Raw genomic sequence first — 25,381 nt, 5'->3', positions numbered from 1 at the left:
AGCCCATGCAGACCGTTCAATGACAGTCGACAGAGGCCTGTCACCCCCCGGTATGCACACGGACTCCAGTGACTTGTGCCCACGTTGGGCACCACAGTTTGGATCCCGGGCACGTTGGCTTGGGGACCTTTTTGTTCAGGGGTTATTTGTTTTCGCGACACCCTCACCTTATTTCAACGCAAAACTGACATGGGGCCCAGGGTGTTACACTGGGTCGCACCACATAGATGGTTATGGGGCCACTTAATAATTACCAACTGTGCACCTGGAACGTGCGTGGCATGGGAGCAGTCCAGAAACGTCATAGAATTTTGGCCCAGCTTAATCGCAGGGGGACCCAGATTGCATGCCTGCAAGAGACACATTTGAACGCTTCTGAAGCTGTGAAGCTGCGCAAGAAATGGAGGGGACAACTATTTGCTACCTCCTACTCTGCGTTTTCAAGGGGGGCAGCGATTTGGTTCCGTGGCTCTGTCCCCTTTCAGATGTTAGAGCATAGAATCGATAAAGAGGGCCGATATGTATTTGTGCGGGGGCTGTTAGACGGGGATGCTGTTGTATTTGGATGTGTTTACTCGCCGAACTCTAATCAATCGGAGTTCTTGTTAACGGTGAACGGGGTGCTGACGGAGTGGGCTGATCATCGTTGGTTTATTGGGGGTGATTTCAATGCTGTGCTTGATGTTACGCTGGATAGGTCACATCCCCCTTTACAGGCGGCTGAGAGTAGGAAACAAGCGGATGCTCTTACTAGGTGGGCTGAGGGCTGGGACCTGACTGATGCATGGCGCAGTACACATTCACAAGAAAGGGAATATACCTTTTTCTCCCCACCACACCAGCTTCACACCAGAATTGACCACATATTCTGTTCCCGCTCCATAGCAGATACAATTGTTCAGGCCCAACACATGGGGAAAACTCTGTCCGATCACAGCTCTGTAGAACTCACATGGCAGTGGGGCAGGCGACTAGCCCCCATCCCCACTTGGAGACTGTCTCCAGATCTCCTTGAAGACTCGGTATTCCGGGCTTCCCTGTCCGATGCTATAGTAACATATTTCTCCACAAACATGAACACGGCCAGCACCCGTCAAGTGGAATGGGACGCGTTTAAGGTCTGTCTTAGGGGGGCAGCCATGTCCGCTGGAATGGGCAGGAAACGGGAGATAATTAATCAACTGAAGGAGGTGGAGGGCTCCCTAGCTTCCCTAGAGAATGAGGCTGCCGGCACACATGCACCCTTCACGCCATTACAGGAGGCTCACATTCGACACGCAGAGCTACTGGAAGACCTGAGGCTCCTAGACTATAGAGAATATACGAACAGGCAGCATGCACAAGCGGATAGAGCTGGCCCCCTCCTAGCCCGCCTCTTACGGGACTCCCCAGTGAGCCACCCCATTCTGAGAATCTTGGACCAAGCAGGAAACCCAACCACCACCCAGGTCGGGATCAACACTGCGTTCAGGGAATACTACACAACGCTGTACAGTCCCCCACAGCCCCTTCCCGAGGTTGCATTCGAGGACTTCACGAGGGACTTGGCCCTGCCTCGACTGAATGACGGGCAAATCAAAGACCTTAAGCGCACCATTACTATAGCTGAAATCAGACAGGCAATACGCGCCCTTCCTAAGGGCAAGACCCCTGGGACAGATGGCCTACCAGCCGATTTTTATGCAACATACATAGACCTACTAGCCCCACGGTTACACACTATTTATTTGGAAGCTCTGCGGACAGCCACCCTACCGCAATCGTCTATGCAGGCGTTAATCACGTCCCTTTTGAAGCCTCATAAAGAAGGGCTTCAGATGGCTGACTATAGACCCCTGTCCCTTCTCAACACCGACTCCAAGATATTGAGCAAGGTGCTGGCATCGAGGCTCGTGCAATATGTACCTCAGCTGGTCCATTCGGACCAATGTGGTTTTGTCCCTGGCCGCAATACAGCCATGAACCTCAGGCGACTAGCTCAGCTCATGCTCGGTGACCGTGAGGACACGAGCTCCGAAGGCTGCATCTCCCTGGACTTGAAACAAGCATTTGATTCCCTTAGATGGGATTACATGTTCGACACACTGTCAAAATTTGGGATTCTCCCCGAATTCCTCGCTTGGGTCAGATTGCTGTATAAAGTCCCCACAGCTAGAGTGCGCACCTCAGGTCATATATCAGCTCCTATAGCTATTGCACGGGGCACCAGACAAGGCTGCCCACTTTCCCCCCTCCTATTCGTCCTTGCCCTTGAGCCGATGCTCTGTAGGCTCCGCCAAATGGCCCCCCGATTTGGCATTCTACGTCATGGGACGGCACATATAGTGTCCGCTTATGCGGATGATATTATCTTATATTTCCGGGACTTGAGGGGCGACTTGAGCCCTGTTGCCCAGGTCTTTGAGGACTTTAGGTCGGTCTCAGGCCTGACCATAAGCGAATCCAAGTCATATGGATTTACATTTGCAGCAACTGGTCTGGCTACTCTGCTACCCTTCGCCCCCCACGAGTTCCGGATAGCTGAAACCACCTTCAGATATCTGGGGATGCAGATTTACAGGGAAGCAGACCAGATGCTCGACGGTAACCTTGGGAGGGCCATCGGAGCACTGAAGTCGAAGATACAATTTTGGCTCACACTACCACTCTCTATACCCGGCAGAGTGGCGATATCCAAGATGGTGATGCTCCCCCGCCTTCTCTACCACTTCACTAACTTGCCACACCTGATCCCGGCAGCAACCTTTAAGACCCTAGACACTCTACTCACCGAACTTGTGTGGGGGCACGGCCGCAGGCGTGTAGGTCTGTCCAAGCTGCAGCTCCCCTCTGACGCCGGTGGCATGGGTTTGCCTGATTTTAGGGCCTACAACTATGCGTGTCAACTACAATGGTTGGCCTTCTGGGTAGCGGGCCGCAATCTTCAGGAGATCAACATGACAGATAGGGAGCATGCATTGGGGAGAATACACACGTTACTTTTACCCAACTCGGTTATACCGAGGGATGTCCCGCCTCTCCTCAAACTGGCGATAACTTACTGGCGAAAGGCATTAAAGTATACGTCCCCGGGGTCGTCCTATGCACCCACGATCCCGCTCTTGGGTATCCCGTTGGCCACGGGGACTTTATCGGCAGACTCGCTGGAACAATGGCATGACGCGGGAGTGTCACACGTAGGTGACCTGTTCGCGGAAGAGCACCTATTGTCCTTTGCAGACTTTAGAACTACCCATGGAGTCCCTGGAGGCACCTTCCTCCTACACTCTGGCCTTCGCCACTATATCACACATAAGTGGTCCCCTAGGGGCCTAGAGCCAGCTACAAATCCTCTCATCACAATGCACTACCTGATGGGCACGGGCGCCCACCTGACAAGGTGGCTCACTGCTAGTATTAAGAAGGGGAGGGCTTTCGATCTGTCACCACTCCGGGCAGCATGGGAGGGGGACATTGGTAGGCCCCTGAGGGATAAAGAGTGGGAACGTATCCTTCAGTTTCCCAGAAAAGTAGCTAGGAACCCCAAGTTTAAGTTCATTCAATCGATGCTCCTACACAGAGCCTATCTGACCCCACGCCGCATACACATGATGTTTCCTGATGCGAACAGTAATTGCCCCCGATGTGACACAGAGGACGCAACACTAATACACATGCTTTGGCAATGCCCCAAACTAGGATACTACTGGACCACGGTCCATGAATCGCTCCAGAATGCGGGTGCTTTGTCCCGATCTCCTACACTGGAAGGCACGTTGCTGGGGTTGGGGCCTTCACAACGCACTAGAACTGTGGCGGCACGTTTCTCGGACCTGGCCCTGTTGCTGGCGAAGCGTGCCATCACGATGAGGTGGAAGTCACCCAGACCTCCCAACCCTGAACTGTGGAGGGCAGAAGTGGTGCGGTGGGGCAAGGCAGAGGGAGTTGCACTGCAGAGGGAGGAATACAGAGGCCTGAGGAAAACGCCAATTTCACTGGACTGGTTTACCATATTAGGTATGTTTGAAACTGGGGGCGACGGGGAGGACGAGGATACAGGTGCCTCTTCGAATGCAAGATAAATGTGTCCTTGGCCGGACTGACATGCACTGCCACTGACCGTGGTGCGCTATGGGGAAGTGCGAGGGGCCCCCAATTCGCAATTCACAATTCACAATCTCTGTACTAGTCTCGTTCCACCTATGTGTACAGTCAGATGGAGCCATATGTTGTAATTCCGTAAGTGCCCCAGTCTAATGATTGCTCAATTATATGTTTTTGTGAGAGTGTCGGGTGGGTTTGTTGAGGGTGGGGGGAGGGATAGTTTTTGACCGGGGTTTGTATATACTGTGACGGTACCTGTCACCAACAAAATGAAAAATCAAGACAACTATGCAATTATATGTTCTAAGCACCCTTATGTATGTATTACCCTGTTTTCCTCCGGGACTGGAAATATCTGTGACTGCTTTACCTACTATGCTAATAAACAGATTTTCAAAAAAAAAAAAAAAAAGGCAGATAAAATCATTTGATTCTTCAGTACGTTGGGTTTGGAGATTTCACGTACATGGGCAGTCAATGGAGCAGAGCAGCAAGAGTCACACCAGCAAGTAAGGGATCTTGGAAGGCGACAGGAGGAGGCGCATAAAGGAATGAGGGGGAGGAGTTGGGCACAGGCAGCCATCCGCCAATTGGGTTGCTCAGCTGACACGGGCGTGGGAGGGTGTTGGGCACAAAGTTGACACCAGGTGAAGGGATGCAATGAGGATACCGGTTTGGGAGCAGGAGAGCCACAATGCCGACATCGCGCATGGGCATTCAGAGGTTCAGCAGCACAATGGGTCCCAATGGGCACTCTGAATTCAAGGGGCGCTGCCTGGTACGACCAGAGTATTAAAGATATGACTCTGTCAGAAGCAATTATACAACAAATTGTAACTCAATAAAGGCTAAAAACGAGTCTTTCGTGTACCCAGTAAATGGGGTGGGAAGAAAATTGTATACTTTAAATTTACAAGGAAAAAGACAAGCACACATACCAATATTATGAATAGGCCGAGTCTATTGTTTTAAACAAAACATCATATTTTACAAAAGGGTGTTCCTAATGGTAAGCTATAACAGCGCAGAGCTCGTGAAGGTGGCATAGGACAATAGACAGTCGAGGAAAACAAACAGCTATGCAATGATTCAAACTAGCCAGACAGTGGACTCGGTTTATGCCAATTCTCAATTGTAATGAATCGAGCATTAAAGTATGTAGACGTCAAAGCTTCAACCCGTTTGAAGATGATTTGGGATCGGTTCTTCCTCAGGACAGAAGGAAGGGATATACCCTAATTTGCTTAGTGAATGATGCATGCCGCGTCATCAAACAAAAGGGGATTAATAAATATCCTTTTTGGCAGCCTTTCATTTTCATTCTTGTTTAGACCGGGGCAACAGTATCATGGATGTCAACGACCCACATATTTACCCATTGGTTACACAACATTGCTTGGAAGGAAGTGATACACTATAATTTGCTTAGTGAATGGTGTGTACCATATCAACAAAAAAGGGGACAAATACATTTCTCTTTATGGCAGCGAACCAGGCAATGTCACGATCCCAAATCATTGTTGAAAAAGGATCACAAAACATTGGTAAATCTGTTCGTACTAGGTGGGCGCCGAGGGTGGATGGATTTGTATCTAAAATTCAGGTGTATCATTATTCTATGGAATATTTGCTAAATAAATTGAAAGTTCAGACGGATGAGTTATCCAGGTTATATTTGCAGGTGCATGATGAACTGAGGAGAGGTGGTGGCGAGGAGTGTAAAGTTACTGCAACCTTTAAAGATGCGGAGGAAAGTCTTGGGACCCAAGGGGGAGTAGTACCCGAGGAGGAGTGGGAAGAAGTGATGGGAAAGGATGGTGACATATCTTTGGTGAACGATTTTCTGGTGACACATAGCCATTGGAGAAAAAGCTGCAAGGAGACTGTTTGCATACACCAAGATTGGGGATGAACTGTTGTTCAAAGGGAATGTTTTGAATAAAACAGCCAAGATTGTCCCACCAGTTGTTTTATGTGGGGAGATTGTGGATTTTTTACAAGAAGGGCATTGTGCAATGCCAAGTACCAAGACAAAGGTGAAAGAATATTTTTGCTGGCGGGGAAAGGGTGCGTCATAATTTTTCAAAATGGCTGGTGATCCGTAAGGTGGGTAATATGACAACGGAAGTTGTCATAATTTTCCTGGGAAACGTATTCTGCTGGGAAGCTATTCCTGAGGTGCTATACAATTTACTTTGGACAAGATGCAGCAGTTCCCAGCTTCAAGTGACATCAAGCACACAAGAGTAGCCGCCTGCCTTCCAGGGGCAAAAGGTCAGTTGGAACAGAATAACTGAGTGGTAAAGGAGTCACTCCAGTTGGCACTCAAGTCAGGGTCCTGTTAGAGGAAGAATGTTTAGGCTACGTTGCTGTCATATAGGGGACCTCGAGTACAATCACAGGAATTTCGCCCTGAGAGTTGCTCAAGGAGTGTGAACTGACAACCATGTTGGTGTCTTGGTGGTTGATGCATTTGCAGGATATAAGACTGAAGTTGGACGATGACACAGAACTGAAGGAGGGGCGAAGTTGAGTGGAAAATTATATATTCTGAGATCCAGTAAAAAGAGCAGCACAGTACAGAAGCTGCCGTTCCTTCGCCTGCAGCTACTGTTCCTTTCAAAGTAACACAACCAGACATTTTGATTCCATCCGCACATCCCACACACACTATTTACTCACATTCCATCCATCCATCCACTACACTACATCATTAATCTATTCCACAGTAACATCAAACTATTTATCACACTGGCCAGCATGGCACTTATTACAAGCCCAACCCTTACATATATTTTGCATGTAGCTCTCCAACCGAGCTCTGCATTCTGATTGATGGTAGGGTCCACCCAAAATGAGGACCCTTTTAAAATGGTTTGTCATGACGCCATGACAAGACTAACAGACCATTTTATCTGGGACTCACTCGATCCACTCATTATATCCGTGTAGTCACATGGCCCCACAATGGACTTAATAGGCATATTAGAGTATGCCCTGTTATGTGCAAAATACTGGCTTGAGACAACCAATGGAAGTGTTTTAAGGAAAGACAATTACCCATGCTAGATAAGAAACACATTTGTAAATCATAATCATGGTACATATTGCAGCTTAATCAAAGCAGTGACGGGGATCAGTGGACTCGTTCAGGTTAAAGAGAAACCTCGATTCACGCTGAGCAGGAGATCCCAAGACGATGGTTGAAGGTTTTAAAAGGCAGGGTAGAAAGTGCCAAGGTTTACACTTCACTGATCATGGAGAGCGAATATATTCATCAAATAAATTAGCTTATGGTCCATTCATTAAAGTAACAGTAATGATGAAAATGTGACTTTAAAGTCTTCCTCCTATGTGCTGTGAGTCGGCAGTGTATACAGATGGGTAGCTCCTGACAAACAACGTTACCTCTTAATATGGACAGTCAAATTGGAGAGGTTGCCAATCACATCAAGTTTTACATTTTTTAGGACTTAGACTAGGATCATTCTTGTAGCAGGGTTTGTGCTCGCCCCAGCAGGCCACTGAAGATAGTTACTATGACAACAACGCATAATATGTATTTAATGGCCAGCTACTAAAGTTTGTACAAAGCTGAGCATGTGACCGAGTCCCTTCTCCAGACATCAAGGGTCCTGATTGCATGGAAGTGGCTGTGCTGCTTCGATGCAGGCCAAGGTACAGGAGATTATAGTCATTCAGATAAGGCGTGGTAGATGCCAAGACTATCATTTCCGGGCGAATTGATGATACAAACATGTTCATTGTTCCCGAAGCTCCTTACTGGAGTTTCATTTTCCTCACCAAAGTGAAAAACAAGTTAATAAATCAGCCTGTTGGATCAGAGTCGATATGTAAGATTGAAACCTAAAAACCAAACAATGTTGCATAATGATGAACCCTGACCCAAATGGGCTCACTTTTTTTTTTTAAAGGTAAATGCACTTTTCCCCCCACGCGACTTGCCAGTGCACTGGGCCATTCATCCCGTCCTCTTTTGCATCTGAGGTTCTGGGTTTGCAATGTGACTTTCAGGAAGCCACGCTTGTGCGACTCCACATACACCCTTCGCTGTCTCGCTGGGTTTCCCAGCAGCACCAGCCACAACAGCTGATCTTTGCACATCTTAGAAACATCAAATAACCTTTCACAATGAGGTCTGATTGCATAACTACAATGACGCGTCAGCTCTTTAGACTGGTTCCCATATTCACTATGTGGTGACTTCTGACGGATTTGGCAGCCCGGTCTGTTTAGGCAAGTCTAGCGCCCCTATGCAGAATTTGTACTTACAAAGTTTTTGACCCATATATTTAGACAATCTTAAATTATTAAGAATTATTCTCTAATGTGCATCTGCCCCGTCACAATTGCAAGTGATAGCTGGCACTGAAAAAGCATGTGTAGTTTTCCCTTATGACCCTCAAACTTAATAGATTGTCAACTTGATTCTCAAAACAACATAAAAGTGATGTGAAAATCCAGATTTTAATGTGAAAAAGTAAAGGTGGAGAGCTTTGTGATCTTCAAGTAGTAATTTTAGTATTAACAATAATTATAGGTAACTTGTGGGATGAAAAAAACTCACTCACTGAGATCAGTTGAAATGGAAAGTGAGACGGAACCTGCGCATCCCTTGTGAACTGTAATAAACCTCCTGCCGCTCTGCTCAAGGCCTGCCTGGCTGTCTAGGGGGCATCTTTAAACACCAGAACCACGAACTATTCTGCATTAAAATTCACTTGCACATGTCCTGTGCATATCTCTCACTGTGGTTTCGTTGAATGCTCCCACTTAACAAATAACATTGTGAATGACAAGAGGAAGGCGGCGAATGCATGCGAGGGAGCATCTGCTTTTCGTGACCAGTTCCCATGGTTCACAGAAGGGCCGCTAAGCAACAGGCCCACGGGTTCAGGGAGACTGGCCCTACCTCCACCTTTTGGGGTCCCTAGTCATGAATCTAGCTTTATCCGATGTCTCAAAATGAACCAGGATCTAAGTTGGAGCTTGAGGCACGGGCGAAAAGCTTGCCCGACTCAGCCCCGGGAGGCTCTGCTAAGAAAGAGAAGTGATACAGCCCCGGGCATGCAAACAAACACAGGATCGCCAAGAAGGGATGCCCAATGGCTAGTATTTTACTGGCATAGATTGTGCTTTCATGTCAAAGCCAGTAAAAAAACAGAAGGGGGGGGGGGGGAATAAATAAATCAGCAAAAGCCTAGATTTTCTCACCTTTGAACCATAATTCAGTAACAGCAAATACAGGTACAACTCAGGTCGAAGGTGTCTAAACTATCTCTAAGGGATACTATAACAAGAAGTGTTTGGACTGCTAAATTCATAAGAATGCAGAGCATTTTTCACACATTTTTAGCACCAAGGAGCTAATATAGTGCCACATGAAGGAGGAGCAGCTCGCACTGTACCTGGCTGACCCAGCAACAGGGCTGTTTGCCCCCTCTGCGCGGCTGTCCGCGTTGCCAGGCATCCCTCCTTCCAATTAAAAAAAGAAATAAGGGCGGGAGCACACTGCCTTGATATCCCAGCACCCAGTCCACTCAGATGCATTCTGGTAAATGCAGTTCATGGTAACACCCTTCCATTAACCCCTTCAGTGCTCATGACGAGCCCAGGCTCGTCATGCAGCACGATGCTCGTGTGCTCATGACGAGCCTGGGCTCGTCATGAGCCGTGGAACGCTCACACGCGGGGCTAATTTCCCCGCTGTGCTGAACGTTCCATTGCGCGGGCGGGTTCATGACGAGCCCAGGCTCGTCATGAGCACACGAGCACCGTGCTGCATGACAAGCCTGGGCTCGTCATGAGCACAGCGGCGCCGTGCGCGCCCCCCGCACCGCGGGGAAATTAGCCCCGCAGTGAAGGGGTTAAAACAATCCTTGGGTTTCACCATGGTGGGTGCAGCCAGTGCTGAGTATCTCTAGACATATGCTCATGTTTCAGGATAGTTGTCCTTCATCCGTAGAGAGTAACACATACAGTTAGAGGTGCAGGAAATGCTACTCAATAGTCTTTTCAGGTCATAGCTCCACTCCTTGAGCACAGGTGCATCACTCAGAGCTCGTCAGCTCAACCAGCCGAATCAAACAAAAACAGGACGGGAGCACACTGCCTTGACATTCCAAGACCCAGCTCACTCAGATGCATTCTGGTAAATGCAGTGCATGGTAACACCCTTCCGTTAAACAACCTTATGTTTCCTCCTTCCAATTACCTGCTGTCGTATGGCCGGGTAACCCTCCGTCCAAGTACTTCCTGCACAGACCCGTTCCCACCTGCACCAAAGCGCCTCTGAGGCCTGCAGCAGATTCCGAGCAGAATCCGCCGACCTTCCTCAGGATGTGTCATCATCACTCGTGCCCTGAAGAGGAACAGAAACTGAAGACTCATCTCAGCCTGGCCTTTCCAGTCAGCTTCTAGCTACACTTCCCTTTCCAAGAGGCCGCACGGTGAGTACCTCAATCAGAACAAGCATTGGCATAGCCAATAGGTCTCGCTTTTGGGACCTTATAAGTATTTAGTTATGCAGCACAATACCCTTGGTGCAACAACATTAACTTTTGCATGGTTAAACACTTATAAGGTCCCAAAGGCGAGTATGTATGTGGTGTGTAGTGGAATGCGTGGGTTGGATTAGTTATTTGTAGAATTGTGTAGCGTGGAATTTCGCGTTGTGGAGTGGATTTGTGTAGTGGAATTATGTGGCATGGTATGATGTGGAAATATGTGGCATGGTGCGATGTGGAATTACGTGGTTAGTAATTATGTGGTATTGTGTTTATTGGAATTATGTGGAGTGGGATTGTGTGTTATGGAGTGTAATTATGTGGAATGGTATTTTGTGTTGTGGAGTGGTATGGAGGGGAGTTTAATTATGTGGTGTGCTGTTAAATTTAGTGACATGATGTGGAATTCTGTGTTGTGGATTGGATGCATGTGGTGTGTTGTCAAATTGTGTTGAGTTGAATTATGTGGTTGTGTGTTGAGTTATGTGGTGTGGATTGGAAATGTGTGGTGCTGAAATGTGAGGCATGTAAGTGTGTGGAAAGCTTTTCCTTTTTGGTGATAACCACTATTGCCTCAATGTTCCACTGCCAGATAAACTTGTAAGAATAATCAAAAACCCTTATGAGGGAATGACCTGCAAGATAGTCCATGGAGGACAACTCACGGTAGACTTCCAAATGAGGACTGGAGTAGGCCAGGGTTGATTGCTCTCACTTTTTCTCTTCCTGCTGGCCATAGAGTGGATCATGAAGATATCCACAGTAGGAAGAAGAAATGGGATTCAGCGGACACCTTGGACGCAGCTCGATGACCTAGACTTTGCAGAAGACCGGACCTTACTCTCCCATATCCATCAGCAGATGCAAGAGAAGACTGACAATGTGGCAGCCACATCAGCACAACTTGGCCATAACACCCACAGGGGAAAAACTAAGATCCTGAATGCTAACATGGCCAGCGCAGTTGTAGTCACTCTTGCAGGTGATACACAGGAAGAGTTTGAGGCCTTCACCTACCTGGGCAGTAGGTGGTCAAAGACAAGCAATGTGGCACAGACGACAACGTCAAGGCAAGAATCGGCAAAGCAAGGGCTGCCTTCATTCAGCCAAAGAAGACAGAGCTCTAAGGACCTAACGTGGCAAACCAAGATCAGGCTTTTTAACACCAACATAAAATGTGTCCTTCTGTATGAAGCTGAAACTTGGAGGACACCAGTGACCACCACCAACAAAGTCGGTATCTTCATCAATACCTGTCTGAGAAAAATCATCCAAAGCTGCTAGCCAAATACCATCAGCAACAACAAACTATGGCAGCACAGCAGACTTCTCAACTCCCTGCCCACAAAGAAATCTTGAAAAGGCACGGGGCTGGATAGGTCACACCCTCCGCAAGACTGCATCAAACACCACCAGGCAAGACCTGACCTAGAACCCTCAAGGGATTAAGAAGGAGATGGGCTACACTTGGAGCCAGACGGAAAGAAAAAGCCCAAGACAGATTGCTGGAGAGTCCTGGTTGAAGGCTTATACCCCAGAAGGGGGAGTAGGCTTAAGTAAGTACAACTTTCCATCTATTTCCAAATTTTCCTGACTGCAAATAATGTCCAGTTACTTACCAGTACTCTTTATTATCTTTAAATTACTTTTGAAGTGAACTTACTCTAGACATAGGAAAGAACTGGAAGTAACTTAAAACTCTGTCCATCCAATAAGCGTGTAGGGCTAAGCCTACCCAGGAAACGTTGTTTATACCAAGCCTCTGTCAGGCTGTAAAAATAGGGTGGGTGGTCAGGTTGAAATGACTGTATCAACGACGTAATGGACTGAAGATTGAAGGCAAGCAACCAGGACATTATCCCTACGTTATTGTCCCAATTATTACTGTTAATGTATACCAAATACAGACGCCTTACTGATCTTCTTACGGTCAAAACATAAAGTAAAATAACTCCTTTGTGATGCATATAAACCATCAACCTTAAACTTCGGATTAATCATTTCTGTACTATGGAATCAAGCACATTGTTAACACACTTTCACCAAAACTAACACCCTCAATTCTGCAGAGTTTAACAAATGCATGTGTAGATGACCAAGTTGAGTCCTGGCAAATCTAATTCAAAAAAACATCTTAACTTCTGCGCAAGAAGCAGATATGCCTCTTATCAACCCCTTCGACGCGCATGACGAGCTCAGCTCGTCATGAGATACGCCTGTCGTACGCTCATGACGAGCTGAGCTCGTCATGTAACGCAGGTTTTTGAAAATATCAGCGCACAGCGGGAAAACCGCTAGCGCGCATGAGGTTAAACTACCCTGAATTCCCATTGAAACAGGTATGTTAAAGAGTAGGCCATAAAAATAGTAGCACAAATCCATCTATTAATTGAAATATTGAATACTTTTTGCCTGTGATCATTAAGACCAAATGTCACAAACAAGTGATACATTTTCCTGAATATATCAGATCTCCAAGTATATAGATACTACGGCTCTCTTAATATCTAGCAAATGCTACAATTCTTATTATTTTGCACTTAGTTTAGGAAAATTGTAGGGTACAAAATCTCTTGAACATAATGAAACCTGTATGACATTTTTGGATGAAAAGCAGGACTGGGTTTTAAAACAATTCAATCTTCTATATTCACAAAAATGGAAATTAACATTATAAAGCTCCTACGTCTCCAATTCTTCTAGCCGAAGTGATTGCCACCAAAATAGTACTTTCAGTGTGAACTATGTTAAATACCTAAATCTAATGGTTAAAACGGCGCAACCTGAAACATTTTCACAGGAGGCTGTGTGTCCCAGTACTTGTAGCAAAAACCCTTCAGGAGCTTGTTTGTGCTTCAACTGGCAAATTGTTTCTCACAATTTCAGTGCTCTTTCCACTGGGGTAAATTCCATTAGATCAGACTCCAAATGGACTCCAATAACAACTCTCTCCGATGATAATTCTATGTGGTACTCCTGCACGTAGATGAACAAGCCGTGTTTGTAAAGACACACTGTTTACCTTTTTACCTCTGCATTGCTTCCTCCTTTGTTGATGCACGGAGGGACCAGTTGTCTAACTACAATTACATCTTCCAACCTATGATAGGACTAAAGTCACCAAGGGTGCCATCATCTCAGTAAATAAATACTCTCATTGCTGATTTCATTTCGAATGACAACACCTGAAACTGAAAGTGGCAAACTCAAAGACTCAGGAATGTCAGAGGTCATGGGTACATGTAAGTAAATGTCTTCTAATTCTGCATTAATCATAAAATTTCCCTTCATGATCAAAGGAATTCTATTCTGGGGAGTCTCTATTTTTGAAGGGTATTTACCTGCTCCATCTGTTGACTCTACTGAAGTTGATAATTAGTCTGAATTTTCCTGACGGTTTAAGAACCAGAAATACTATAGAATAGTATCTCTCTCCTTTTTCCTCCTCGGGTACAGTATAGTTGCCTTCTTCAATGTTAATATCATTACTACCATTATCACTGCTTCTTTCTTGACCAGATGTAGAGAACAAGAAGAAATTACAGCCCCAGGCTGTGAAGATTTTGCAGCAAAATCGATGCGGTATCCATCTCTGGTTACTTTTAACACCCAAGCATTGGAAGTGGACCTTTTCCATACCACCCTGAAATGCTAACACACCCCAACTTCTTACTTGGTGATGAAAGTTAGCTTCATATTTCAACTAGTTTCTGTAATTCCCATTTCCTTGCCTTTTGAGAAAAAAACTGAATAAGTACACTGGGAACTCTTTAAAAGTTGATGAAATGGGGATTTCCATGAAAACTGAGCTGCTTGGGCTCTAGATCCTGGCGATTGCCTAAAAGAGGGAAAATGTTTCTTCCCTTGGAATAAACAATATAGCTTTTCCTCTAGTTCCATTCCAAAGAGATGTACTCCTTCAAAAGGCATATGCAATACTGCAGATTTCTGTGAGGAATCGGTGCACCATTCTTTAATAAACAGATCTCTACTTGCTCCAAAATTAGCACCTTCCAAACAATACAAATGTTCATACCACATCAAATGAGATATCGGATCATGAATACTTGTCCTTGCTGCAATAAAAATATATTTACAAAAAAAAAAAAAAAATCAAATGAGATATCGGAAAGGAATTCAGCTGGTTTCTGCATCGCCTCTAACAAATACGTCCAGTGAGATCCATCTTGAATTGCTTTAAATAGATTCTTAATGTCAGAAATGAGTGACTGCTTGATATAAGCAACATAGATTCCAGCTCTCATGGCCAAAAGTGCCCCAGTGCAACTCTTTTTTTATTGCAGAGTCCATTTTTTTGTCGGTTTGGTCTTTGAGGATATTGTCCTTCATCATAGAAGTGTCCCACCAAACCAGCCCCCGTTGAATCCACCGCCATTGTCTCTGGTATCTTTTATCCATGTTCTCCCATAAATAAAATCTGGGCATGAATCTAGGAATATAAATTTTACCCAGATCCTTCATTTGTGCATTAAAACATGTAAAACATTTTGATTAATAGGTAAACCAGGACAAGGAGTTTCAAAAATTGTCTTAGGACAGGTTCTGCTGAAATTGAAGACATTTCTTCTGCCAGAAACCTTATGTTCTGTGGTGCTCTTACTAGAATTTCAGGAATTATCTGTTTATCAACATAATTTCCTCTTTATATGCGAGACATTTCCATTTCATCTTCAGAAGCGAAGTTTGAGGATTAACGGGAGACTGAATACTGGTGTTAGTTTCTTATATAATCCTCCTGATCCATGAATCAAAATCCACTTCCTTTCTTACACAGGACCTTTTGGGAGGGGAGCAGGAGCCTGAGCATCAGCCTTCATCCACATTTGTTTTCTTAGTGTGTTTCCCCACGGTAGAGCAGAGTCTTTCACGTTATTAGGTGGCAATCGCTTCCCTTCACAATTGGAAACTAACAACTGCTTGGAAACACGGCAGCGTCGAGATAGAGCATATGATTCAATCAGCTACAATGAGCATGATCAGTAAATGACCACATTGCACATTCTGAGATTTCAAGAAATCTGGTGAGCTGGGATAGACGGCAGCAATTACCGCACACGCAGCCCCGATCCAAATGGATTCCGCTTTGAAATGTGCAGGTAATCTTTTCAAGTCCATTCCCTTAAAACATGCAAAGGAAAAGAAGGCACACCTCTTTTCTTGCACTTTGTGTCACAGGAAAAGCACCTTTTTTCTGATTCACCACAGCAGACAGCAAATGGCTTCTCCTGTCGGGTGAACTCGGTTGAAAAAAGTCAAAATAACCTCCCGGTTTTAGGCCTGAAGTGTTGCACCATCCTTTCCATCCATGCCTGGCACAGAAGAATCCTGGCGTGTACGTCGGAGAACCAAGGCATGGAGGGATCCTTACTTTTTATCCTCAGCAAGTTTCATGGGTAGGCTTAACCTCATACGACCATGGGGAGGAAGTTACTCTCTGTTCTTTCTAATGTCTGAAGTGAGCTCACTTAAAAAGTAATGACTGGAACGACACAGCGATAATGCTATCTGAAGAAAGGAACGGGGGAGTGTTTAGGGGCAGCCATGTTTTATCCCAGCAAAAGCACAGTTAGAAATGATTTCAATGGCATCACTGGCCTTCACCTCCCTCTGCTTAAAGGGTGGCCCTGGGATCAAAGGTGCTAAACAAAATGGGGAATCTCAGAACTGTACAACCCTTGGTGTTCCAGTCCAGAAGTCACCCTGTGGATTGGTTATTTGATGGAGAATACTCCATTTCTGAACTCCAGTAATGAAGACTGCATTATCCACACCTAACTCACTCGCTGGAGATTAGAGAGCAGCTTTCTACAAGCCCCCAGGGCAACTTCTTGCTGAATGCATATGAAAGTACCACAAGAAGCATGGGATCAGGATTTGCTGATCAGAGTGCATCTATGAGAAGACCCTCTCAGTTACCAAATGTATTGAAGATACATTCTCACAGTTTGTTCCTTGAGAATACATTGGCAGACGTCCTGAAGAAAGCCTCACAGTAAAATTTCCCCTGGGTACACAGGGCATAAATAGAACACGCAGAACAGCAAACAGAAAGTAATCAACACACACAGTACTTGATCTTAACAACGAAGAGAGAAATGCCACAGGTAAACGGAAAGAGCACAGGACCACGTTCACAATAATAAGAAACGGCAAACAGACGTTATGGAGTGAGAACTCAGCGGTGAAGGAAGCCAAGAGAAAAACAGCAGACCAACCAGGAGTGAGCGAGATCTCTGCCCTGCAACCCACAAAAATGAAGAGGTAGGAACCAAGCACAGCAAACCTGCACCATAGCAGTTAGGGCAAGATGGCCTCCGACATTCAGATATGCTGGAGGTCATAGCTCCAGTCATTCTTTAGCTCTCTGGCACGGAATGTCAAAAGACACCGAGAGCTGAAGCAGCCCATTTTAGTAGCCATAAGGGTGTTTCACACTACGAAGACAGTCTGAAGACATCCCCTTTTGGGGGAGCTGCAAAAGCGGCAACAGCAGACAACGTAATTAGGTGAGATGAAAACGAAGTAATAGGCACACTCACTATAACGAAACAGAAGCAGCGTTAGTTAGGTATGTTGTAGCGTTAAAGGAAGGATTAAAGGAAAGTAAAAACCTGCCTCCCAGGTGGCATTCCTACGAAAACAAAGGTGGGAGAAGGAAGGTGGGCAAACTCTCATACCAGAGCTACAAGCATGCATAGCCAACTGGTAATTCAGAGTAACATTTGGACTAGACTCATGGTGTGAGGATGTGCAATCACTGGACGATGCTTTGGGACAGTTTCCACCCTTTCTATCCCCGTCTCCCCTTATGTATTTACAGACTGGGCAAGGAGAAGACTGGCCCTTTAAGGATTCCGATGGGGCATACCAGGTGACAGAGTCACGTGGTCCGGAAGGCAGCTACATCAAGGAAGACGCGAGAGGATTACGGTGTTCACTGGGACCACACCACATCGCGAGCCAGGAGGAGACGCTGGTGAGGACCTTCCTAGTACCGCCGTGGGAGAGCACAGGGATGGTACCCGAGGACCTGAAGGGCTCGACGTCGACGGAGGAAGCCTACGACGCCGGAGGAGCGAGAACCGGAACAGACGGGCAGCCAGACCCTACCTGGCAACGCGAGCACCCCAGCCACGGCCACAGGGGGTCGTGGCTGCACAAGGTACGGGGTCCCTTGCAGTTTTCCTGGGGTCGCGGAACAGAGGAGGGAAAAGGAGGGGTGAAGGGGGCGGAACCCAGTAGTTTGTGGGTATAACGGCGCGCAGAGGGTCGTTTTGCAAAAACCGCATGTACACTGGTGAAGGTTCGGTGACAACTTCCCCCCCTCCCCTCCCTCCCCCCTCCCCCCCCCCACTTCCCTGGCTTCCTGCGCCGCTTAGCGTATCAGAACCCCTACCTTACGGCTATTCTTTGTTCTTGTTTTCTTTTCCCTTCCTGGTATCTGCAAGCGTCTATCAGTCCCATAAACCTGTCCAGAGGACCATTTTGAATTTTGTATCCCAAGAAAGAAGAAGGAAGACCAAGTGGGACAAAACGACGTCTCCCAGAGTCCCTTGTTTGTTTTGGACTTGCATAACTACATCTCCCAGAATCCTTTGTTTGTTTTGACTGTAAATAAACCCTAGCAAGCACAAACCACCCCAGTTGTCCTGGTCTGCTTCTCCACCGCGCTACACGTGGTGTCAGAAGTGGGATCGCGGTCGCCTCACCATGGAAAATCTCATTCAACAGTTAATACGAGGCCAGGAGAAGCTAGAATGGGCGTAGAAAAACAGATAACTTCTGCCCAGGCTGACCAGGAGCTCATGAAGGACAGTCTCGCTAATCATGCCGAACAAATGTTAAAAGAAGCAGATGACCGTATAGAATTGACAACCCAACTACAAATACGGGCAGGAACAGGTCCGAATGTCTCCTTACAAAAATATGTCACAGGAGAAGACCCCGACGCATTTCTTCTCAACTTCGAGAGGGCATCAGGCTGGCCCGAAGCAAAGTGGCCATTCTTTTTAGCCCCTCTACTTACAGGGGAAGCACAGGCTGCGTACCAAGTGGCTAATCCAAATGGTAAGCTAGCGGCCGCCGAGCGGAGGGGGGCGTCTGGCACCGGAGGATTGCAGGGATCAAAGACTGCAACTCCCGCCAGCCCCAGCGGCGAGAATACCGCGGTGAGAGCGCGCCAGGCGGCGCTTTAAAGAGGCGTCACCCCGGAGGAGCGGGGGAACCTCTAGAACATTTTGGAGAATAGCAGAACACTTTGGCATCTGTACCTGCTGAGGGCGAGATAAGGCAACAACAGCTGGGACCGCTTCTGTCCCCCTCCCGCCGCCGCATTAATCACCTAGCGGCCGCCGAGCGGAGGGGGGCGTCTGGCACCGGAGGATTGCAGGGATCAAAGACTGCAACTCCCGCCAGCCCCAGCGGCGAGAATACCGCGGTGAGAGCGCGCCAGGCGGCGCTTTAAAGAGGCGTCACCCCGGAGGAGCGGGGGAACCTCTAGAACATTTTGGAGAATAGCAGAACACTTTGGCATCTGTACCTGCTGAGGGCGAGATAAGGCAACAACAGCTGGGACCGCTTCTGTCCCCCTCCCGCCGCCGCATTAATCACCTAGCGGCCGCCGAGCGGAGGGGGGCGTCTGGCACCGGAGGATTGCAGGGATCAAAGACTGCAACTCCCGCCAGCCCCAGCGGCGAGAATACCGCGGTGAGAGCGCGCCAGGCGGCGCTTTAAAGAGGCGTCACCCCAGCGTCGCGGGAGCGCGCGGGAGCACCCGGGGAGAAGCCCGGGCAAAGGGCGGGCCGTCTGTGGCCGTCCGGGGCCGACGGCGGCCAGGCTGGGCTCCCCCTCTAACGGTGGATTAGTCACACCCTCCAGGCACTCATTTAAGGTACCGGTGAATGAGTCATGTTCGTGCTGGAAATTTGCTGATCATTGGTCTAATTCCATCGTTGTACAGGGGTTACACAGGTCTGCTCAGCTTTTTCAACTACATTGAAATACCCACGCAGGGCTGGCATAATGGCTGGCCTTGAACTGAACTCCTCGTTACCTGCAACTATTGGAGTGAGTATACTGGGCCCTCTTGATAAATTCTTTGCACGGGCAAAAAGGGACATAGACAGAGAGATAGAGTTGGCTGAGCGGAGAGCAGAGCGTCGCCTCTCTATTGAGCTGCTAAAACAGCAACCCTTAACACCCGCCATAATTGAGGTTACTTCAACGCCAAATAACTCTATAGAGGGAGAGACAGATATAGACCTATTTAATACAAATGACATCCCCTTGATTTTTAAAGAAGGTCTACCTGAAACAATTCACAAGGAGCTTGCTAGCCCCATTAACACCACCCAAAAACTATTGCAATCTCCAGAGGTTATTGCATTGAACTCACCAATAACTCAGGAACTAGACGTGTCATGCCACCCCTTGCCCGTAGTTATCTCTATCACAGAAGAAGGGACACAAGGAGGAAAACACATAGATAATCCACCAGTTGCAAAGACACAGAGTAAGAGAAGTCACGAAGCTTGCCATTCTCCACCAAGGAAAAAGGCGAGAAAGGCAGGGAGTAGAAAAAGGTCCACAACTACAAAAGTAACACCGCTAGCAAAAATCTTTACCGATAAAACTAATAAGGCCACTGCGAAAGAAGTACCAAATAAGCCACAAGCAGAACTGAGCGTGCCTCTATCTAGCAAGACGCACGGGGGACTTGTAGAGGACATTGAACACCTCCTCAGATCCTTCATGCTTCCTATTTTAGAGAGGGTGAAAAGGTTGGGAGAAACTGTGGAGCGTATTCTGGAAATACAAACATCCAAGGTAACGGGACAAAGTAAAGGGATTGATAATGGCCAAGTAGATACACCCCCCCCACAGAACACCTTGATTCATACTAATGATCAGCCAAAAAATACCCCTACCTATAAGGACAATAAGGTAACACCAAAGGGAATTCAGGTACCCCAGGAGGGAAAAGCTAAAATCATGACTAAAAAGGTGCCACCAGCAGTAGAGGCGAGGAAAATAAATAACCCGCCACAAAACCAGTACACAACAAATCAGAAAAGAAATGTACATCTACCCCGGAGTCACTAAACTATGTCATCATATTAACTGGGGTCCCCAAGATACCAGAGGGCAGTATAGAGCCAGACACAAGCCTTAAAAATAAAGTAAATCATTGGCTTCGGGCTAACAGACCTCTCCCACCACACCTAAATGGGGAGATAGTATCTGTTAGACGTTGCGACTGGGTGGGAGTAAGACCAAAAGATATAGATGGCGATGTGATCATCATAAACTTCAGGGACTATAGGGTGGTTAACCATATCTCGGACTGGTTTTCAGGAAGGCAGGAGGGGACTGTAACCACTCGAAACCTGAGTTATTTTTATCCCGAAGGTTTGATGAGGCCCCGTATCCATCCCTCAAAGTGGGGTCACCGCAATTCACGTGCATCAGCTAACTATAGACAACAACCCAGCCTAGTTAGGCATAGGTATCATGAGCAGCCACCGGGCATCTTGCCGCATTATTCTAATAGATTTGACCACAGCCTAAGTAGGCTCAGTTACAATGATCTGCCACCTATCTCCGTGCCGCATTATCCCAATAGATTTGATCATGGCCTACATAACAACTATCATCATATAAACCCAAATCCTTTTTGGAATATTCCACTCCATAATCTCTATGAACCACTCTCGGGTCTAGACCTAAACGATTGACTCGATATACCAAAAAATAAGCCAAAATATAACCAGGTGAGGGGAAAGGAAAGTATGTATAAGAGCCTCTCATCTGACCAAAGAGTAGGAAGTAAGAGAAATACGACCCCAGTCTATGATATAGGGATAAAGAACAAAATTAAAAAGATAAATAGGATAAAGGATAAGGGCGATGAAATTATAAAAGGGAGGGCAATAAGGAAGAATGCTGTAGGGAAACCGTTAATTAGACCAACAGAACAGCTTATAAGCGTAGTAACATGGAATGTGTGTGGGATTGCCAACAAAGTGACAGAAACTCTTTGGGTTGAGTTTGTTACTAATGTGGACATACTCTGTGTCCAGGAGACATGGGCTTTAAAGGAGGTGCACATGGATGGTTTTAAAACCTTCCATGTGCCCGCAGTCACCTCCAATCATGGCAGGAATAAAGGGGGTCTATGTGTCTATGTGTCCAATCGTTTTAACACCAGTACCAGTGTAGGTAGATCTACGACACCCTACTTTCAATTGGTCACGATTAATTTAAACAGTAGAAATGTGCTGATAGTTGTCAATTTTTATAATAACATTGAGAACGCACATTTTAAGGAAGAACTATTGAAAGTCTCCAAAGAAATGAGGGAGGTAAAACCCTTAAAAGGAAAGGAATTAATCTGGATTTGGGTTGGCGATTTTAACGTGAACATATGTTCTAGCGACACATGTGGATTTGAGGAATATGGGGTGGGGGAACATGGGGATAGCAGTCACTTTGTACACCATACTAAAGGGGAAATCTTAAATGATATCATGGCCAAGTTTGACCTAGGGTTTGCAAATAGGTTATGCCACCCCAAGGTCGAATTTACCCCCACCTTCATGGCAAGAGGACTACAGTCAATTATTGACTTTATAATTCTCCCGAATAGGTTTGGTAGTAGGGTTACGAGCTTTGAAACTCTTGCTATGGGCCTGAGCGACCACCTACCATTAAAGATTGTCCTTAATATACCGGGTGTTAAAACAACCTCACTAACTGAGACTTTATCATGGACCCAAAATTTAGCGGTAGCACGCCAAAACGGCATTGCTTTAAAATGGAGCATGGCCGATCCTGAAAAAACTTTACAAAGAATCGTGCATGATGCTCTCCCTTCACTACTTGTTTGTTTAGAGGACAATCCCACAAGTGGAGAAATACTGGAGGCCTTTAATAACATCACGGAGACCATAAAGGGTGCTCTGACCAGGAAGTGTCCAAAAAAGAACAACACCCCCAAGGGCTGGTTTGACACCCAATGCACCAAGGCACACAATGTGCTAAAAAAGGCCCTAAAAGATCCAGTAAGGGATCTTGAGACGATTCAAGCATTAAGGAAAGCATATAAAGTAGCAAGAGACCAAAGAAAGAAAGCAATTAAGGAAAAGGCTTGGCAAGACTTACTGGTGGCAGCGGAAAGCAGAGACCCCAAGTTATTTTGGCAGGTAGTCAATTCACCATTCATGAACAACAAGGTGACAGCGAAAATAGAAATCACTATTGATGGAAACGCCTGGGTGGAGTTTTTCTCTAAACTGTACTGTAATACTCTGACAGAGCAACAACTACTGAGTAAACATCACCGGATCCCACTAGAGTTCGAACTTGAGGAGGTCAAGGTAGCTATTAAGTCCTCTCAGAATAACAAAGCCCCGGGCCCAGATGGGATCCCAAGTGATCTCTACAAAATGAACATAGATCTTTGGGCACCTATCTGCTTACGAGTAATGGGGGCTTGTTGTGATATAGGCTTCATTAAAACCTGGGCAGAATCACTGATTATCCCAATATACAAAAAGGGGGATAGGGAAAGCCCATCAAATTATAGACCGATATCACTTTTAGACTCGCTAGTAAAAATAGCAGGTAGAGTAGTCTTGACTAGGCTCCAGGACTGGGCAGAAGAACAGAATATCTTGACCCCAGTACAATATGGATTCCGGCTAGGGATGGGTACTGTGGAACAAGTGCTAAATTTTGTTCTTTTGCAAGGGAAATATACCAGCGCAAAAGAGGGGTGTTTTTACGCAATCTTCGTCGACCTTTCGTCGGCGTTTGATTGTGTTATACACGATAAACTTTGGTCAACATTAGAGGAGATGAAAGTGGATTCTTCGATAGTCCTCTTTCTAAGACAACTATACTTGAATGTCTCTGCCAGAGTTAGATACGGTTTGGGAGGGGAATGCACAGGGTCTTTTCGCATACAGAAGGGGGTGAGGCAGGGATGTGTGCTGGCCCCATTTCTTTTTTCTTTATACACTAACAGCTTGGAGAAGGAACTGGGTGCCAGCAATATAGACTCTCCTAAGGCCGGGAACACGCAGATCAGCTCCCTTTTGTATGCGGATGACGCTGTGTTGATGGCAAGAACAAAGGTTGGCGCACAAAAAGTGTTGAATAGATACATAACATACATGGAAGAGAGGGGCCTCAAATTGAACGCAAAAAAGTCCTTTGTGATGGCATCTGGCAAAGGTGGAGCCAGATGTAAACAACTGAAAGCGGCAGGCACCCTACTACAAGCCACAAAAACATTTCCATATTTAGGAGTTACTATTGAGGCAACAGGGGGTTGGGGTCCCGAGGTAAAAAATAGAGCGCTAGCATTTAAACGTTCAGTTGCGGCTATAAAACATTTTGCTAGCAAACTGGGCAGAAAACAACCTGGCATAATGCTCAATATATATGTCGCCAAATGCAGAAGTATTGCCCTGTATGGGGCAGGGATATGGGGGTACCATGATGTGACGATGCTCCAGATTATTGAAAATAATTTTTTTCGATATCTTCTGTCTCTCCCAAAAAGCACGTCAAATTATAATTCCCATGCAGAACTAGGTATGGATTATCTGACAGATTTGATTAAAACCCAGCCAATTCTCCTATGGAGGAGAATTTGGGCGTCGCAAGAACTGGGCCTAAACCGAGAAATAATCATTGATGTCAAGTCATTAGCCAATGTTAAAAGAATTAAATGGCTTGAGTATGTGAGGAAAGCCCTGACGGACATGGAAAGGCCAGAATGGTATCATAAACCTGAATTAATTGGGAAAATCCCTAAGAAAGCCTTAAAAAACCTATGTATGGAACATTTTAATACCTTAAGGCTTGGGAACGAAGTCAGCAAAAGAACTGTGCTCGATCATCAGCCGCTGCTGACTACATACAAAATGCAACCGTACTTATCTCTCATCACTTTGGGTTTTGAGCGCTTTGTCCTGACTAGATTCAGGTTTAATATTTTTCACCGACTGGTCTCATATCCGGATAAAAACGACTGGAAAAGAACTTTGGCCCTATGCCCATGTGACAATTTATCCACCCAGTCGACCTTCCATCTTGTACTTTTTTGTAAACTGTATAAAAAAGAGCGCGTGAGATGGTTGAAACCCTATCTAAGAGATGGGGCTTGGAGGCAATGTAGGCCGGCTTATTTAAATCTCCAACAATTAGGAAACTCTCTTTGCATTAGTTCCATGTCAATGTTTTTAAAAAGTGTTGTAAAACTAAGGAACCTATCATGAATTTATTAATTATCGATTAATCACCTAAACTTGATTTAATACTGTTTTTATAACTATTTATTATATGTATTTGCAATGTGATTTTTGCTTGTATGAACTGCTTTTATGATTTTTTATTACTTGGTGAAAATCGAATAAAGCAATTGAATTGATAAAAAAAAAAAAATGGTAATACCTCATATCCAGAAATAAAAGAACTGATATTAGATCACATAGGGATGGATGCGGAGGCCTACAGGGTAAAATTCAGAAAAGAACGAGGCTCTCCCGCAGATAATCCTAAAACCCTGTATTTCAAATTAATAGCTGCTGCTGATAAGTGGCTAAAGCCCCAAGTAAATTTTAAAGTAGACATAATGGCCATGATTTACCTCAAACAGTTTTTGGAAGCCCTTCCCTAACCCATCCAGAGGTGGCTCAAACAATATAAACACCTCAGTCCAGAACAAGCGGTAGAGTTGGCCACTA

General features: G+C 45.9%; 1 protein-coding gene across 2 annotated transcripts in view; it reads right to left on the bottom strand.

Moving 5' to 3' along the window:
- Positions 1–25,381, bottom strand: part of ATP6V1A (ATPase H+ transporting V1 subunit A) — a 328,148-nt gene that overhangs the window by 222,967 nt on the left and 79,800 nt on the right. Inside the window, exon 1 of one of the 2 annotated variants that reach the window (XM_086935582.1) lies at positions 10,319–10,422. The exons of the other annotated variant lie outside the window; for it this stretch is intronic. The gene's annotated coding sequence lies outside the window, so the exon portion shown is untranslated. Of the gene's footprint in view, positions 1–10,318; positions 10,423–25,381 lie in introns of those variants that run through there. 2 annotated transcript variants of the gene reach the window in all.

Source organism: Lissotriton vulgaris, chromosome 8 (genome assembly GCF_964263255.1).
Source record: "Lissotriton vulgaris chromosome 8, aLisVul1.2, whole genome shotgun sequence".
NCBI classification, from domain to species: domain Eukaryota; kingdom Metazoa; phylum Chordata; class Amphibia; order Caudata; family Salamandridae; genus Lissotriton; species Lissotriton vulgaris.
Note: the sequence above shows the minus strand (reverse complement) of the source record. Positions and strands in the feature narration are given on the sequence as shown.